Source organism: Eupeodes corollae, chromosome 2 (genome assembly GCF_945859685.1).
Source record: "Eupeodes corollae chromosome 2, idEupCoro1.1, whole genome shotgun sequence".
NCBI lineage: Eukaryota > Metazoa > Arthropoda > Insecta > Diptera > Syrphidae > Eupeodes > Eupeodes corollae.
In genome coordinates this window covers 105,569,267-105,589,417 of record NC_079148.1, presented here as the reverse complement: position 1 = coordinate 105,589,417, position 20,151 = coordinate 105,569,267, and the positions used below count along the sequence as shown (strand labels likewise).

Below are 20,151 nucleotides of genomic sequence, written 5' to 3'. Positions count from 1 at the left end.
TGTCATTTTGGCTACCGAGGTTGTTCCATCGATAACTTTTGTTGTCATATTGACTAAATGAAATTGACAATCGAATATTATTCTATTGACTATCCAGTAGCCAATATTTTAAAATAAGGTTGTCATATTGACTATTTTGGTAGGGAATGCGACAATTTGCCCAAATTTCAAGTTAACTATGGATGATTGTTAATATGACAACTTTTTTCTGTACAATTTATAACAAAATTATAAATTATAAGTATTAAGAATTATTAAGAATTATTAACCTTATTTAAGCATTTGAGTCTAGTGATAAACCAACCAAAACACGTTTTTAACTTTTTTTTTAAATTTTACAGAATCAGTGTAAAAATGCTCAACACTTATACTAGGGTTTCATTCTTAAAAATTACTAATTTTTCCGACCAAAGAAAAGATAAAAGTCGTTAACGAATGAAAATGTATGCAGGATAGTTAACAATTGTCAAACTTTCATAGAAATTTCGAACTGTCAAAAATAAAACAAAATTGTTTTGAACAATTGCAAATCGTGTTTTTGTTTTGTTTCTAACTTGCCTGTAAATCGAAATCAGATTAAGCCATAAATTAACCTTTTTTAGAATTTGTTGGTAACAAAAACATCAGTTGCGCATTTTTAAAGTTATTAAAGGTTCAAACTACAATCGCACCGTGCTATTTGGTGTTAAAACTATCAAAGACATTGAGGGACACTGTGGCGTATAAGCCTTTTTTTTAAGTTTAAGAAGATATAAATTAAAACCTGATTCAAATAAAGGTAGACTAAAAGGGTATTACAATAGGAGGAATAAAGATATACATAGCTTATGTTAAGATGGCTTTTGACGGGAAAAACCAACACACTTAGACCAATAGTTGGTCCGTTGTGATACCACATGGATCTTAAGACCTACCTTACATATTAACCCAGTAGAAGCTAGCTATGAAGCGTTTTTAGATAATGGATGTTGCAATTTCTTAAATCGCTGGGATTAATGTAGTAAAAGTCTCCAAGGTGTAGTCTTCATCTTTGTGATAGGGCAGGACATGACATTGAAAGAGAGACACTGTCTTCTTTATCCATGATTCGTTTGAGCTCCAAGTTAGAAAGCATGTCTATCCAATAAACAGTGTCTTAATCTACCAACCGAAATAAGTTGTTTCGAGATTAGCATCAAGGTTTGGCGAAATTAATTTGGTGAGCCTAAAAGCGGTTGTATTACACCATCTGTGGTTTGCTTTTTGTACAGTATCATGCTTTAGTAAAGTTTACAAGTAGATAGTGGTATACTGATATTGGATTTGTTACACTTCTAAGGTAAAGTTTTTCCATTTTTGCAAGTTCGTCAGCTTTGATATTTCCTGAAATATCTCTATGACCTGGAACCCAAATATGGTGAAAGTTGAACTGCTCTGCTACCTCCATGGCTGATTGGAAGTTTCGGGCTGTTAGCGAGTTTATTGTGACAGAGTGCAATGATTTTATGGCATCTTGGCATTCTAAAAAGATGCGTATATTGGTATTCGACATAACGTTTTTCTGAGCCAAGAAAAGGCGTCTTTCCCTGGAATACAGTGATTGGGAAATGAGAGTTATAAATTTAGTCCGTCGGAGTACCAACCTCCACCAACCATGTCAATGGTTTTTGATCCATCTGTATAAACGTTAATTGACCTAGAAGCTCTAGACTCTTCGAAGTTTTTGTTTAAATGTGGATGAAGAGCCATGTTAGCGACTTTACTAGGTAAATATCTGAATGAGTTCCGAATAAAAGTCATGCCATTATTAAAAATGGAACGATTTACGCCTCAAACAATTCACTACACAATTTTAAAATTCACTTGAAAAATGGTAATTTTAGTGTAATTTAGTAATTTTTAACACTAAAGCTTTTTTTTGGGTCATCATGAAGTACCTGAACTGAACTGGTCTAAAAATTTCTAAAAATTTGAGCTGTTAAGAGATCTTATTGCACTAAAAAATCGAAATATGCATGGTATGCCTCGTTCTAGAATAACTAAACTAAGCTGGATGAACACTTAGGTTTGTCGATTCTTAGTTGGTCTTGGAATCGGGCATACCGCCAACAAAATTACATTGAATATTGATTAAAGCGTTAAGTCTTAATACTTTCAAAGTTCAGTTAACACAAGAACTCAAGCCGGTTAATCACTAGAAACGTTGATACCTTGAAAAAAAAAATTAATTGTGTAGCGCAACAGTCCTTTGAGAAATAGGGCCCAGTGACTTACAACTCTCAATCATTCATGTGTGCATATACTGTTCTCAGGGATGGAAGAGACCTACTGTTTTAAGCCGAATCAGAACGGCAAATTTGAGAAAAAACTTTTTGAATGAGAACTTGTCAATTCCTCGCAGGAGTCAGTACCTCTGGCATGACAGTCCAACACACTAACCATCGTGTTACGGGTACTACCACACGGGTACCTTGAAATGCATTACAATTATCTGGATTTTCATCTGAATTATTAAGGCGCATTTTAACTTATAAGGCTACGTTCATGAAAAGAATGATCGATATTTTATGGCCCAAATTAGGAGATATTGATGAGAAACAATCCAAATTAGGAGATATTGATGAGAAACAATCGCAATATTTCAAGACAATTTTGTTGACTGAGTTATCTTCGAAGAAGTCATCACATTTGAACACAGATAACTGGTGATATATCACTTCCAAACTACTTTCTTGAATCATGTGAAAGATAAGATCTAAAGATAGAATTCGTTAAGTTATAGAAAGGAAACAATTGGAAATATGCGAAATAGACACAAAATATATCATAGTGATTGGCTATGAAATAAACATTCTTTGATTTCTTAAAAACACATCCATTTTTTTATCCTCTTATTAAATCTAAAAAATGTGATGGAAATTCTGTAAGTTCCTTAGATTTCCATTTCAAGAATCTACGGAAATAAAATCTAAAACACAATCTAACAGAGTATGAGTTTTGACCATCATTAGTTGCAAAATAACACTTACATAATTTTTGTATTCAGTTCACTTCATTACATACTTACTTCCCAGCCCAGTAGTAGTTCTTTTTTCCCCTTCTTCTAGATCAGTATCTTTTTTTATTGAAGTACAAAAAATACAAAACTAAAAAAGAAGCAAAAACTAAAACTAGATACCAGGTTAAAAAGGATATTTCCTATCCCGAACACAACCACTTGCCTCTTTTTCAATAGTATGGTAGATATAGTATTTTCTTTTCATACTATGTTTCGTTTTTCGAGCTTAACCACATAGCTTGAAAGTTATAGGTAGAGATATTTACATTCATAGATACATTTATGCTTGCAAAGTCGAGAAAGACTATGCGCGTCCACTAATGATGTTGCCTTGTCTGGTGAAAATGAGGTCGTTGCATTTTCTTTTTTTTTTTGCAAAAACACTGATGCCATCCGCCAAGTTCCACTTCACTTTTCCCATTTGTATAATTTATAATCTTAATGTAACATTAAATTGTGGAAAATATGAAGAATGAGTTTTTTTTTTCTATCGAATTCAATTTTCTTTTCCACGATGTACGCTTCTTTGGTTGAAAAGAGATAAAGAAAAATATATGAGAGAGAGGAGAAGGGTTATGTGTTAAGTGTATATATGGATGAATTCACTTTCATTGGAAATTATGTTGGTTTTCTTGTTTATTTTCCACCTGTTTTCCTGATCTGCGTGTTTTTCTAGTATTTTCTATTTTTTTTGCTTAAATTTTGCGAGCGAACAAGTGCGCGTTGAAATAAAATCGAAAGTTTTATTTTTACTTTTGTTAAGTAAAAGAAAAAAAGAAAATTTAAAAAAAAAATAGATATATAAATATTTATATAATAAAAATTGATTACAATATAAAGAAATTAAAAACAATTTCCCATAGATGACAACGAAATACATATTAATGGACCGGTGTTTTATATTTTGTCAAAGTTCAAAGATGTCGATGTGACTTACAGATTTAAAAAATTTAGTTTTTTCAACACATTTTTTTCATCCATTTGATTTATTTATATTTTCAACTAACTTACAATATTTTTAGTTTAACGCATTGTAATTTTTTCGGTTCTTAATAGTTAACGCCGTTTTGTCGTCATTTTATTTTGTAATATGAAACAAATTACATATACGCCCGAGTGCATCACTTTGATAAAAATAGTTTTTTAAATAATATTATCAGTTAAAAAAAGAACAATTCATTTCATTTTTTTTCAAAGAGTCCTTAATTCCTGCAGACCTAAATATTTACACATCCCCAGAGACAATTGATGATATCGCACGACTTAGGAGGCTAATTCACTGAAGCAAAACGTGAAATTAAGTGCTCACCAAAATGATTTCTTAACAAATCAATCGTTTTTGTATTTCTCGAAGTTTCGTTTTTGTTTATTTAACCGAATTCACCGAGACCATAAACTTGAATTTCTGGAAACACATAGCCAGTTAACATGGTGCTTTTGCAATCTGATTTGCCAAGAAATTTGGATAAAATGGTAGCTCTTGGTACCTTTCGGGTTTGTCATCAACACAAATACTACAAGTTTTTTTACAAACGTATTTTTTTAAACTGAAATAGGTTTCCACACCGAGTAAAATTTGACTATAAAACAGTGGATTTTTATTGAGTTTTTTAAATCTTTTTTTTTTAATTGTTTAATTGTGTTTGTGTTTTAAAGTCTAACAATTTGTATCTTAGTTAAATAAACTTAAAACTCGTTCACTTAATATACGATGCAAATTCCATTCGCTTTTATTACTTAAACAAAAGTGCTAAAAACAACGAAGAATCTATTCGTCGTGATCTTCTCGTACACTCTCAGCTATACAACTTCTATAGTTACTATACAACGTGGTCTGACTGCGCGAGTATCATGCCCGTATTTTAACTGCAACTTAAACGTCAAAATTTTAAGTTTCTCTTATCCTCACAGCACGCTGGTTTTTCTAAAAACGGAAAATTTTACATTTACATTTTTTTTGGGGTGTGAGTCTTTAAATGATACCTTGCCAAACGATAAATGACAAATCTGTATGTCAAAAAAAGCAGAATCACACGATACAATATATCGAGCCCTTCCCGCCAATTTATCGTAATCGCAATAATAAATTGCATCGTAAACGACAAATCAAAAGCTTACTGCTGGTCCGTGATAAAACTTTTACCCATAGTCAATATTAAAAATTATCAATTATGCTTGAGTTAAGACATGACAATAGCCTTCAAGGCTCTATGTGGTAATATCATGTTCTAATAATTAAGTTGTCTTTTTTGTTGAAAATGTCGCTTACGATAAAATGGGGTGAGGGCACGATTTGTCTAACTATAATCTCAGCTCTATCTTCATGAGGTTAACATCAGTTTCCAAAAACAGAAACATATTCTATTTTTTAGCGCTAATTATTTTGCAGAGACCTAACTGATTAAATCCGATTTTAAAGGTGAAAATTGTCAAACATACCATTTACTTACACTCCCTATCGTAAGAAAATAAGAAGTTAGAAAGTGGTCACCAACCAGCAATTATTCAAGATTAAATTAATATTGAACAAATTAAAGTCAATAAAACAAAAGTACTTTTTCTTTAAAAAATGGAAACTGTCTTCTTTCGATATCCAATATAAAACGTAAAAAATAATGGTTAAGGCATTAAAACATAGCTAGGTGCTCCAAAACACAACCAAATATGTTATCATTAGCTCCAGTTGAATAACTTTGAACGATATTTTGATTTTTTAAAACTGGATGTAGTCCCTGTTGTAGTTGTTTTTGCAAATGGGTACAGGTAACATGCTAATGAGGTGCTACAATTTATCGGTACAAATTTGACACCTGGTTAAAAATTTAAAAAGCAACATTTGTTTTTAATATCTTTAATTTTTTTCAATATTAAATGGAGTGCACTTTTAGCCTTCTAACTTTATTAATTTTGACTGAGAACAAGATTTTTTAAGACTTTTTTTTTAAATTTTAGAAGTAAAAAAGAAGGTAGGAAGAAGGATATTGATACAGTTTTTGGCTTATTTTACTAGACTAAGTATTGTTCTTTTTTTGTTAATAACCTGTCAATTGGTTCACACTAAAAACTTTAGGGATGTAAAAAGCGTGACATTTCGTGGTGTATCATTTCTTGATTTAAAAATATTCGAGCTGAAGAATTTTTACTGAACAAAAGTATCAGTTAATTTTTTAAATATTAGTTCTGTACATTTTTAAATTACCTTTTTGAAAATGTTGGAATTATTTCCATGAAAAATACCTTTTTTAATAAGAACAATCATAGTGATTCAAATGGCTTCATTGACTGTCTTTAAAATAGCGCATTCTGTCATTTAATTATTTTAACAAGTTCTAAAGATAACTTATGCCCTTGAATCGTTTCAAGATTGTTTGTACAACATCGATTTTCAAAAAATCCAAATGATCAAGTCGCAAGCCCAGGCCTTAAAGAGGGCTTATAATACCATTCAGAATGGGCTGTGTGACAAAGTGCGCTACTGCTTAAGAGAGTAACAAAAAATGTGGTTAAAACGTTAATCACTAGTTGCACAATTTTGCTCAAGCTTACGTACAATAAATTGGCGTTCAAAAAAGCACTATTTGGACTTCTAAGTACTCACTTTCGAAACAAGTGTTCAATATTTTCCAACGTTTTTTAACATTTCTTTTAAGAAGGTATAATACTAAATTTCTGTTTTAAGATTTTTAGTGGATTTAAAAAAGAAGCACTAGATGTTCCACACTACATAAAACTCTAAAGTCGATATCTCTGCTCGTCTTTAAGATAAAGTCAAAAAGTATCCCGATGCGACAAAGTTAGCAAACAGAAATTTCTCTATAAACAAAGCGGGCTCAGATTTTGAGAATTTTGAAATGTTGGTGAGTGTAGAAATTTTTAATTTGACAAATCAGATCGATTACAATCCTGTAAATTTCTAAAAATCATTCAAATGTTTGACCGAAAAAAATTTGTTCTTATCTTCGTAAATCAATGTTTAAATACAATGTAAGCTTTTTTTCAAAAATGTTACAAAAAAGAATATTTGAAAAAAAATCCCTTAATTTATTTCCAATCTAATGCAAAACTACCGATTACGCTCTTGCGCTGCGTTGGTTACCAAATGTCAAAAAATATCAACCCATATTGCTTTGATAAATCAACAATATAAACCATAAAACTATGTTTCAATTCAATTTTAGAGCAAAAAATATCCACTCTGGCGTACACTCAACCTTTTTGCTGTCATTTTGATCATTAACCTATACGCCAAATCAAATCAAATAAATATATGCAGCATCTGAATGTTCAAAATTAAGAATTACATAATTTTATGTAAATTTAATCACATGAAGATCACGCTTTCTCTTTAAAAGATTTACATTATTTGAACTTAAAAGCCGATGAAATATTTTGCGAATTAATTTGCTTTTTTTTTCAAAACATTTCCCTTATGATTTTAAATCAAAAATTATGTATTATTATAAGTAAACAATATTTTTGCGGGAGGCGTGTCGCTACATATTTTACAATAATGCCAAAATATATTTACTACATAAACAAAAACTCCCTGTTTTATCCTTTAAATACAAAAAAAAACACCATAATTGTTGGTGTTCCATTTCATTTTAAACGTTGTATAAATTATGATTCAAAACGAGTTTATTTTTCCATAATAACGGTCATAATTGTGAATCAACAGAAACCAGGGCACCATTATACCCTCCCGATATTACATTTTTCGTTTTAATTTCCTGCCTTTACTCCTATGTAGACACTTAAAGGTACGATGATGGTTATGACGATGATGATTAATCTACCACCAAACCAAAAAAAAACCTACCTGCATACATATATTCCAAAAACTTATTATGCAATACCCAAGCTTGTAAATAATTCTCCAACTTATAAAGAATCCTCACAACAGTCAGATTCACCATCATATCGCCCGTTCATGATATAAAAGAAGATCGAATCAAAAGTTAAAAAAAAAAACTACAATCGATCGAAAAAATTCCATACACGGTTTCATTTCCTCGATGATGACACAATTAACCTGTTATTGAGAGCTAAAGTAAACACACACCGTATTTAGTTTATCGCACGCACTTCAACAATCCAACGCTGATTACACCTTACGCGATCGAGCAATTGCACAACATTTCCCTAAAGGGCTGAAATACATTTAACAACCGTACACAAAATAAGCGCTTATATATTGAACTTACTCACGTTTACCTACCTACTCAAGACCTCTACATATTGCCAAAAGACTTACAACAACTGGTTTTGGAATTCGGAGGTTTCCGCACCAACCACAAATTCCAAAGTAAAAAAATAACAAAAATATCAACAAAAGTATTTTTTATTATCATCTTTAGCAATTATTGTATTTTATTTCCTCTTTTATTTTTTAAAATGTTGGTTGTTTATTTTTGAGTTTCAGTTTAAAAATAATTTTGTAGGACGATTAGAGTAGGTATATGTTTAACATGTGTGGCTCTATTATTTTTGTTATCTTATCAACAATACCATCTTCAATATTTGGATGATATCACATAGAATGATCGTTATGGACATTAAAATGTCTTAACAATCAAGCAGAAGTTGCTTCAAAATAAATTGGCCTAGAAATAAATCAACAACACCACCACCTAAACGACCCACCGAAAACTTAACTTATTTACTTAATCCCAATTCGGTTCCCCTTTTATCGCAGAGCGGACTCGGATTGGGGACGAACCTTTTTGATAAGGCGCTTTGAATGGGTTGCATAATGTAAGCAGGTTTACAAAACAAAAAATTAAAAAAAAAAAAAAACAAACACACGATGTAAGAATTCAAAAAAAAAATGCACTGAAAGAAAATATGGTTTTTATAGTATTTTAGGTTTTCATTTTAATTTTTGGAAACTTTCTGACTTCATTCTGATTTCTAATCCAGTTAAAAAAATTATATTTTTGAATCAACTGATTATGAAGTTTTACTAAATATTTGTACCGATAATATTAAAATTTTATTTATTTTTCAACCGTCAACATTTTAAAATCAAACAAACTTGTGATATAAATTTTACCAAGATTTCAGCTTTATTTTAAAAACTAACTAACTAACTCACTAGCTCTACATAACAGCGATAGATCTACAAGAGAGGTAGCAAAAGACATTGGGCACTAGAGGGTAATATAAACTCCAAAAATGTTGAAGAAACCAGAGGGCGTTCGTCTAAAATGACTGCAAGAGACAAAGCTACGTTGCTGAGAAAAGCTAAAACGAATCCGTGTATGCCCTTAAAAGATCTGCAGCGAGAAATACGAACGTCAGTTAGTTCTAGAACTGTTCGTCGTATCTTGCAGTATGCTGGCCTTCATGCACGATATCCAAGGAAGGTGCCCTTACTAAGCAAAATACACACCCAGAAGCGGATCTATTTTGCAAAAAAGATGACCATATTCAGGCCAAGAAGCAGTGATAGAATGTGTTTTGGAGCTACGAAACGAAAATAAATTTATTCGTAATTGATGGAAAACAGTTTGTTCGTCGTCCAAAGTGCGAGGCCTACAATCCCCGGTACACAAAACCAACCGTGAAGCATAAAGGCGGCAGCATAATGTTATGGGGTTGTTTTTCTTGGTGGGGCGTTGGTCCAATATTCGTTATAGATGGCATAATGACAAAGGAGTCGTATGTGGCCATACTGCAAAATATTATGCTTCGGTGGGCTGACGAAAATATGCCCCTTAAATGGGGTTTCCTGAAAGACAACAACCCTAAGCATAAGGCAAAATCAACAAAGCTCTGGTGTCAGCAAAACAAATTGGACATAATGGAGTGGTCTCTCAATCAGCGGATCTAAATCCTATTGAAAACATCTGGAATGAACTGAAGATTGAGGTTAGTAAGCATAACCCTACCGACAAAGCGGACCTATGGAGAACTGTCCAAGAAGTGTGGTATTCGATTCGATTCGAAAAGTGCAAGAAGTTGGTAGACTATGCCAAGTCGAATGGATGCAGTGTTGAAAAATGAAGATTTTTCAACGAAATATTAAATATTCATTGCTAATAAATAAAAAAAATGCATTGGTTATTAAATTGTGTTGTTTTTTGTTTAATTAATCAAGTGTTGCTATTATTATGACCAACTTGTTGGGAAGCCTAAAGTAAATCGAATACGAAATTTTGCACACCTCTTTTAGTTTAAAAATTTATATAAAATAGATGAAGAACATACTTACCTACTTTGCTTACTGTAAGTACTACACACAATATTAGTAAAAATTAAAGAGTTTTTTTTATTATTTTGGCTATAGTGTATACAAAGTCGAATATATTTTTTTGATAAAAATATGCTCTAAGTTTTAAAAAGGTGGTGGTGACGTTTACTCCTTCCTAAAATCCACAAACCAAAATCTGCAAAAGAAAAACCATTTTGCCACAATGTTCGTCTCAATTGGGAATTTGCCTTGCAGATTTATGCCATGTAGATTTTTTCTTTAGGAAGTTAAGTTTTTTATCTGCAGATTTTGTCCAATTAGAATTATTCAGAATTTATCTCGAAACACAAAAATGTTTACAAAAGGGTTTTTGATTGTATAATATCGTTCTCATTAATATCGAATTGTTAATTAAGCTGAACTTGCTTTTTTATACAGAATGTTTTTGACTTCCTGCTCCGAGTAATATTTTCATTTCAGAAAATTTAAATGTTTAATACTTGATACAATTTTAAATGCACACAATTCTTGATTTTTGACTCTTCTTTTAGCTTCTCCTGGAAACTCTAGTATTGAGATAATTGAGAAAAAACAAACATCCAATGTTATTGAGACAGTAGCGAATTCCCCAGATTCAAATATCTTGATGACTTGTGAAATCAAACGATATAAAATAAAAAAGGCGACTGGAAAAGCTTCAAGGCAAAATATTCTGTACGGAATTGCTTTAATAGTTCAAGCCGCTTGAACTAATTTTCAAAATTCATGCTTTGAAAATATATTTTCTGTAAGCAAACTGTTTTCTAAGAAATAATTTTTTACAAAAATGTAATTTGAAATTTTTGTTTTTAATCAAATTTAATGTTTCTATTTAAAGCTTATCCAAAAGGTTCTATGAATATCATTGCAAATTTGTATGAGACTCTGTCTAGTCATTATTGAAAATGTTATTCTTTCAACCAAAATAAACTTTTAACAAATTGAGGAAGATTGTAGGGTGTGAACCACTTTAAAATTTTACTAATATATTATTGATCTTGGCGTACTAGGAAACTCATACAACCAGCTTCTTATAGACCTACATTGAAAATCGAGAGGAATTGTTTTCAGGATTTTACATATCGATCAATTGTATAACTTTGAATATTTTCCGAAATAACTTCAAGTGAAATTAAAGCAGCTGATATGACACATCAGCCAAAAAACAATTTTTCAGATTATTGAATGTATACATTGAATTTCTTGTGTTTTTCATTAATTATACATCTAGGTTAGGTTAAAGTGACTGTCCATGATGGAAACGGACACACTTAGGCTAGTTTAATGGCCCATTGTGAAACCACATGAATCTTGAGGCTTCCTCCTAAGCTCAATGGAACCTGTTTGAGTGCCTTACGAAACGTGAGAGGCTGATTGTGCTGATATGATTAAGATCGTTTAGATCGTTAAAGAAGAATTCTCCTAGAACAGGGCATGTACAGAGAAGGTGAAGAACTATTTCCTCCTCTTCCTCGTCCATACAGCTTCTGGAAAAGTCATTTGAGAATATGTCTAGTCACATGGCGTGCTTTCCTATTAAACAGTGTCTGGTTATGACACCTATTATCGAGCTTATATGCGATCTGCTTAGAGATAGCAAGCACCTTGAAGGCTTTAAATCTTGTGTTGGCTAGATATTTTTTTGTGACCTGTCCGTGTTGTTGTTGTTCCACCTGGTATTTGCCTTCTCCATAACGTCCTGCATTGGTAATAGTTTACAAGTAGCGATTGGTATGCCAACATTTGCCAAACATGGTAGAATGGGCTGTACTGTACCGTTCCTGGCGAGTTCATCGGTCTTACAGTTACCTGTCTCAATATCACCAGGCCAGGCACCCAACAAAGGTGAATATTAAACTGTTGTGCTATCTCCATTAGAGATGATTTACAGTTATGGACTGTTATAGAGTTTGTATAGACAGAGTCCAGAGATTTTATAGTGGCCTGACTATCTGAGAAAATACAGTTATCAGATGTTTTTATCACGTTTTCTTTAAGCCAGGACAAATTTCTTTTATCGCCAAAAGGTCCGCCTGGAACACTCCTGTGCAACTTGAAAGAGTGGGAATATTTTTTTCATTTTGTGGGACAATGTGCGATATTGAGAGAAATAAGAAGAAATCATAAACCTTTTACAGGAAATAGATGTCACAAAGTTATATACATATTTCAAAATACCACTTAAATATAGACATCAAATTTTAAATGAAGCGTTTTAAACTTTAACTGAACTTTGTTTTTTAATCTATATAAAGCTATAATTTATAATTTCAGGCAGATGACAATACCGTGCATCATACTGATTACAAATTATTATTAAAATGTATTTTTAAATAAATTCAAACTTATCTATTCTAATTTAAGTTACTTCTGTTTCAAAGCGATTTTTTTCCGTCGATTTGAAATCCTTTAAAATCGGAATGTAGAAAACAGAAATTCATCATTTCGGAACTCCAATTTTTGTTTTGAGTGAAAGTGAAAATCTAGAACCTAGCTGATAGTTACATACCACAAATCCACCAATTTATAACTGTGATTCTTTGTGACCATGTCCATTTTTATCACTATTCTATAACGGCTCGCCGATGTTTTAACACTGCCATTTTGAATTTGGTTCCTTATTATGTATTGGGTTTGGATAACATGCCATTATTTTTGTGTTTGAGCAACACCGCCATTTAAAAAAAAATAATGGAAAGAATCAAGGTGTGTTGCAGTGATGAAAAAGTAATACAATCCGCCCAAAAAATATTCACTTCACATTTTTATTTTAAGTTAAACTAACTCCACCCATAAGATATTCAAAATTAAAACAACATTTAAAAACAGAATATGTCCTCACAGGCTTCACTACAGTCAAGCACGCAATTGAAAATTGAATCAATTGATCTATCAACATGACTTATCTTGAGTTTTCGAAAAATGTGTATTACAGGAAAAATCGTAATCGAATCGTTTATACAACTAAGAAGTTTTCTTTCAGTGTAAACTCTCACAGATCGAAAAAGTATTTCATGAATAAAATTACAAAATCGAAATCGAAAAGTTATACTTCCGATTTTTTTGTATTTCTCTCTGTGAACCTCACCGATCTATAGGTAAACACAAATAGCATAACACTTGCATCATGTGACATGCATCGTCACAATATCATGCAATTGGCTTACAATATGGGTTTTACTTTTGATAACAAAGGGCCTAATAAAATAATTCAATATCGACACACCTAATGACTCTTCGATATAGTTCAAGTGGGTCTTAATTGATCTCAATTATTATTTAAGCCGGTCGTCATAGGTGAGGTTGATGGCGGCAACGTTGTTGTCGCTGTCGCTGTTGCTTTGGAACGTGCCACAAACATAAACATTAGGCTACTTCACGGCCCACTGCACTGCATGGATATACTGAGCTGTCAACTATGTTTATAACTGCTGCTACATGGTCTATAGTTTAATGTTTGTTATTCGGGCTTAAAGTGAGTCATTGACATTGGTTTTCATGTTGCACACACTTTGCACGGTCATTGCAACAGTATCAAAATATAGATTCCTATGTTTTTGTGTAATTTTGACTGAATGTGAATTTTTATTTCTCGGTTTTAAGTGGAAAAAGTGACGCCACATGAAACTTTGTTATATTTTAACAAAAATATGAAGTCGTGCTATTTTGGGGTTTGGTCAGTTATTAAATTGGACCTTGTACTTCGTGGCAATATTTAAAGGAGTTGTTTTTTTTTTTCAAATTATGATGAAAATTTGTTAAAGAAGCAAGTTTAGTTTCAGGATTAACCACAAACATGTGGTTTGATTTGCATTTCACATTAAAAAATAATCTCCATGAATTAAGACGGATTTTCAAAGCATATTATCAGAACTATGGCTGATATGGTCCTAAAATTATGGCATTCAGCAATCTTGGTACAGATTACATTTTTGTTTTTTAAATCTTATGTTTTTACTGATGCAAACATAATAAAATCTACCGCAAGATTAACACCCTCGTCTTAAACCACACACTAAGCTTTTACTTATGCGGAAATTATGGTGTCAAGTTTTATAAATTTGTATTTAAACAAAAAAACAACTAACTTATTTCCTGTATAAATGTATAATTCAAAGTTTTGTTTTGGCATCTGCAGTACTCAAGAAAAGTTTCAGGGCTTACAAAATTATCAAGAATAATGCAGTCAAAGCTATTTTAAAACACCTTCAATGTTTAGATGATTTAAAGTAACTTGATGAACTTACTTTTTTGTCCATAACTGATGATATTCTTCTATCATGTTTTGTATTTGATTTAGATCTTCAAAAGAAAAATATAATCTATTCCCCTCGCATTAAAGCTATTTAACAAAGAATACCCAATATGTTAACTTCGTTTTGTTGCGCCTTGAGACTAAGATCGGTATCGATGCTGATTTTGAATATGGTCTTCTAATGGACCACATACTTTTTCTTCCACTACTTAACACCTTCAGCATAATTGACAACTGTCAGTTTTATGAGATTAAGGATCCCATTTAAGACGAAGACAACAACATCGTGAAAAATGAGAATATGTCGAAAGGAGTATACTAAATTTGTCGGATATAAATCAATTTGCAAATCAGAATCTGAATTTGAAAATCCATACCATTTTATCCATGTCCTTTTTTTGTTTAAGGGAAAAACTTTCAAAGCTATTAGACGCAAGTTTCCAGTGATCTTATTGACTAAAGCCTTTTCTTACATTAATTGCCTACATTCCAGTTACAAGTTTGAAGAAATTAATGTTTCGAGTAGACATGTCAAATGTGGGAATTTTTTAAGAAGATAAGTAGCACTGAGAACAAACAATATGTTCTCCTCTCACTAATCCTCATAAAATTTTAAGAGTTTTCACTTTTTCCAAGCGTGCATTACGCATTTAACTTATTAGTTTTCAGTATTTCTTTAGGTTCCTAAACTAACTTTTGCTTTGCTAATATTGTGTTATTCTATGTTAAATTCGAACTAATTGGAAATTTCCGAAATATCAAAAGTAATTCGTTATAACAGTTAAAGCAACCGCTAAGCAGTGGTGTTAAAACTTCTTGACTTCCACAATTTTTAAACAAAACACCAACCAATTCTTAGCATGGAAAAGATTCCTGTAAAATGCCTTCAAAATTTACTCAACAACACATCCATATCGTCGGTTTATTCTTTTTGCTGAAAATATTGAAAGAAACAAAGCACAGAAGGTACTGTGAAATAAAACAAGTTAAAAAAGAACAAGTTTCAAAAAATTGCGTTATTGCACTTAAAAAAAGGAGAACAAGTCACATTCAAAGCAGTTACTCAAATACTCATATTGCACTTTAACGAAGTGAAGATCAAATTATTTTGAAAAATAACATTAACTTATTTCATTGAAATTTAAAGCACCTAAAAGGACAATGCTTTTGCTTTTTCCAAGATCAATCTTGCGTAGAATTTCGAGAGGTGCTATGAGCTCTATGAACAGAAGTGGCTAGAGGAACCCCGACTTCTCAGAAGGAAAAAGAGAGCCTAAGAAGCGTGCGGTCAAAGATGTTGAGATGTTAAAAAGCAGGAATGAAGTTCGAAAATTTGATGTGCAGGTGAAATGGAATTTACAAGTCCATAAACCTAGAACCGAAGGCTGCAAAGACGAAAGCGCAAAAATCATAGTGGAATCGCAGTCAATGCTGAGGATGAAGAATCGAATTCCGCTGTCAGGCACGATGATCTATTCAACATAGACGACGAAAGCCAACAATCCCGCCCTCCCGACTTAGACGAAGTAAAGATTGCCATATCTAACCCATATCTGGCTTGAATGCCAAGTTCTTCAAAGCAGCTGAAGATAATTTGGTCAGGAGCATACACCAACTTATCTGTAAGATATGGTCGGAAGAAACCATACCTCAGTATTGTTTGCCCGGTTCTAAAAAAATTAGGCCCTCTAAACTGAAACAACTATAGAGGAATTAGTCTACTTCACATCGATTACAAAATCTTCTCTGTGAACAATCTTATAGGTTCTTATGAGTGTGGTTTTAGACAAATATTTACATAACGGCAGATCCTGGAAAAACCCCAAGAACACCAAATCCACACCCACCCATATGAAAGCATCTACAGGGACGGGCTGTATAGAGCCATGTATAGTTTTGGCATCCCTGCCAAACTCGTCCGTTTGTGCAAGATGACCATGGAGAATTCATGTTGCTTCATAAAGGTAGACAAGGTGATGCGATTTTTTTTTAACATCGAACTTGAATCAATAGTGCAGAGCTCTCACGTCAACACTAGAGGCACTATCTTTCAAAAGTCTGTCCAATTAATAGCATATGCTGATGACATTGACATAATCCGAAGAACTCAGCGTGATGCCAATGGGGCTTTTGTGAGTATTGAGGCAGAGGCGGCAAAAATGGGTTAAACGGTTAATGAGAGCAAAACAAAGTACATGCTTTCGTCAAGAAAGAAACTACAACACCGACGTTTTGATCAAAACGTCACCATCGACAGACGTAACTTGAGGTAGTCAAGGACTTAGTCTACCTAGGATCCGCTGTAAATGCAGAAAACAAGCTGAGATCAAACGAAGAATAACTCTTGCTACCCGCTGTTTCTTTGGGCTAAGAAAGCAAATGAGTTGCAAAACCCTCTCCCGAGTGACCAAAGTGTCGCTATATAACACCCTCATCATCCCCGTCCTGCTATAAGGTGCAGAAGCATGGACTATGACAAAAGCGGATGAAAGCACCTTGGGTAGTTTCGAGAGAAAAGTTCTTCGTGCGATCTACGCTCCCGTATGCATAGAAGAGGAGTGCAGTAGAAGATGGAATGACGAGCTGTACAAGCTGCATGGCACGGAAAGTCTTTGAATCTACACCAACAGGACAGTGCAGTAGAGGACATCGCAGTAGAGGAAGACCGCGAATCAGGCAGAGCGCACAAATGGAAAGTGACCTCATCCAACTTGGAGCACGAAACTGAAGACATCTAGCTAGTGACCGAGCTAGATGGAGAAGTTTGTTGGGCGAGGCCCTAGTTCATATAGGAATGTGGTGCCGCCACCTTAAATAAGTAAGTAGTTAGGTAGATAGAAATGGCGATCTAAAGCAACCTAGCCTGAGATCCAATTAGCGCTGTAGTGCGCTGTTTTGATACCTTTGATTGAAAGGGATAGATTTATAGAGAAGCTCCATAGCGCTTATGTTAGAGAAATTTTGTCGCATTGAGAATAAAGATTAGGTCTCTAATCTTTGTCTCAGATAGCTTATCAAGTTCGTGAAAGAATGCTTTTCCAAAGTATTTCATTCTAGTGTTTGCCAAAGCAGGACATTTGCAGAGGAAATGGATTATCGTTAAACTTTCTCTTTGGTCACTACGACTGCGGCAAAAAAGTGTTGTAAGAGATACCCAACTTCTCCGCATGAGCTCTCCTATAGGCCAATGTCCGGTACAAACCGCAACAATCCTGGCTATGTCTTGCCTTGGCCTGCATAAAAGATCGTTTGTACGGGTTTTATTATAGGTGGGTCATATCTTCCTAGATATAATGCAGTTGGGTAGATTGCTCCACCTTCGGTTTGATTCAGTTTGATAGATAGAAAAGATTTTACCCTTCATAGCACCAAGAGGAATGAACCATTTCCGCAAGTGAGCTATGAAGGGCCGATCCTTGCCTGGCTAGCTCGTCAGCCCGTTCATTTCTCACGATACCACTATGGCCCGGAACCCAGATCAGGTTAATATTCAGGCTCGCAAGCTCATCGCGATATTGCTGGACCAATTTAGATGAGGATATGGCCGAGTTAATGGCTTTGACAGCTGCCTGACTGTCTGTAAAGATAGCCGCATTTCGGTTTTGGTTTGGGTTTTGTTTAAGTATCTTACATGCCTCCCTTATTGCCAGCAGTTCAGCCTAAAAAACGCTAGCAAAGTCAGGAAGCCTAAAGGATTTGGCTACATTTAGGAACTCAGAAAAGATCCCAGATCTCCATCTTTGAGCCGTCAGTAAAGATGGTTGTGTCGAAACGTATCGACACGATATCATCCTCCCAATCTTCTCTTGATGGGAAAATAATCTTAAAACCCTTACCAAGTAAAACAAAATTTTCAAACATACTTAAAAGCAGAAAAACCATAAAAACAACTTATTTAAATTTTGTTTTGTATTTGACAATTTCTATTAAAAAGATCAACTTAGAGGACTCATTTATCAAAAAATATTTTCCAATTTGTTGTTTTTTAAATTTAAATTCTTCAATTCAAATCCAGAATACATATCATTCTATTATTTGGAGAAAACTTATAATGGTCCACTGTGGCGTATACGTAATTATTCTTTCATTATAAATTGTTCACTCCTTTCAATTCATGAAAATTCGTTCGTTTGATTATTAAAGAATAGAAGAACCTTCTACTTTTTCGATATCTGTCTTATTTATCAAGAGTTTATAAAGTAGTTAATGTTTTTATTCTCTATCCTATCCTAGCTTAAAGTTAATGCGACTTTGCAACTCAGTCTCATCCAAAATTTGATTTGATGAATCATCATTATTTTTACTTCCAATTTTTTGATCAACTTTATTAAACGATCTTTCTTTCATTTTTTTTTCTTTCTTTTTTTTTCTGTTTACTTTCTTTTCTTTCTATTTCCTGAAAACCTTAAACCGAAAAAACCCATCGAGTCACATTTATGTATGTTTAAACTGCTAGCTCAACCAAACAGCATCCAATATGTACCTACCTACATAATATCTCGAATAAGGCCAGAGAATCAAGCCAGCCATACGGACATGATAAATCTTTTACCCATTCATCAACATGGTAAGGTAAAGTTAGGTATTGCATAGGTAGAGTAGAGGACTAGCACTAGGTAAGGTATCCCCAGGTTAGGCTGTATCACAAAAACCATGAGAATGTTGCCCTACTTGCACCAGTCCATTAAAAACATCCACAAAAATGTTGCTAACAAAAACAAAACAAAACAAAAGTGCGAGAAGGTATAAAGCTCTGGATATAGTTTAGTTTAGATATCTCCAACAACAACAACCTACCACTAAAATAGGTATCCGTAGGTTTATATATAAATAAAATAGAGCCTAAAGACTGGTTGGATATGTGTGCACACTGCACACACACAACAATAAAAGCCGACATTGTTTTTATGTGCATTTGCAAAAAAGTATTGCGAATTGAAAATGAGAGTTTATACTCAAAAAGATGGAAGGAAAGGGAAGCAAAAGGGAAGATGATGATGGTTTGATTTCTTTTTCTCCGTCGTCGCTCGTCTGTTTTGTTATTCTTTCTTCTATTCCCTCCGCCTCCCGCTGTGATGATCAACTCGCTAAACAGCCCCTTAACATCACATTCACATAGAAGTGTGGTGAAAAACCGAATGGAGGAAGAGGAAAAACTTCGACTTCATGATGTGGAAGGTCATTTTTCAACCCTCTTTAAGGGTTTTGTCTTGTGATAGGCGCACAAGGCAGTAAGTAAGGCATAGGGCGGAGACAGGGAAAGAGAGTGTAGGTATATAAAGGGAACCGATACCGATACCCATACCAAAACTGAAACGAAAAAACAGGTAACGAAAACGCAAATGAAAAAATGTTGCACTTTTTTGTATCTCAGCTCGGTGCTCGCTCTCAATAGCAACACTTTTTGCACAGGCGCTCGCGCTTGTTGCTGCAATGGTATGTTGTTTCGTTTTAGATTCATTTTTGTTTCTTTTTGCATTTGCAACTGTGTATGAGGCTAAAAGAATCATGGCAAAAGAAGGCATCCAAAGAGTGTGTAGAGCTGTGGTATGGCGGCGTGAAGGGAAAACAAAAAGAAAACAAGAATGAAAAAGCCAAAAAGCATAGGAAAACAGTCAAAAATAGCAA

General features: G+C 33.5%; 1 protein-coding gene across 2 annotated transcripts in view; it reads left to right on the top strand.

The window, feature by feature from the left end:
- The window catches only part of LOC129945001 (ecdysone-induced protein 74EF), a 191,735-nt gene that overhangs the window by 118,092 nt on the left and 53,492 nt on the right, over window positions 1-20,151 (top strand). The gene's annotated exons all lie outside the window — the stretch shown is intronic.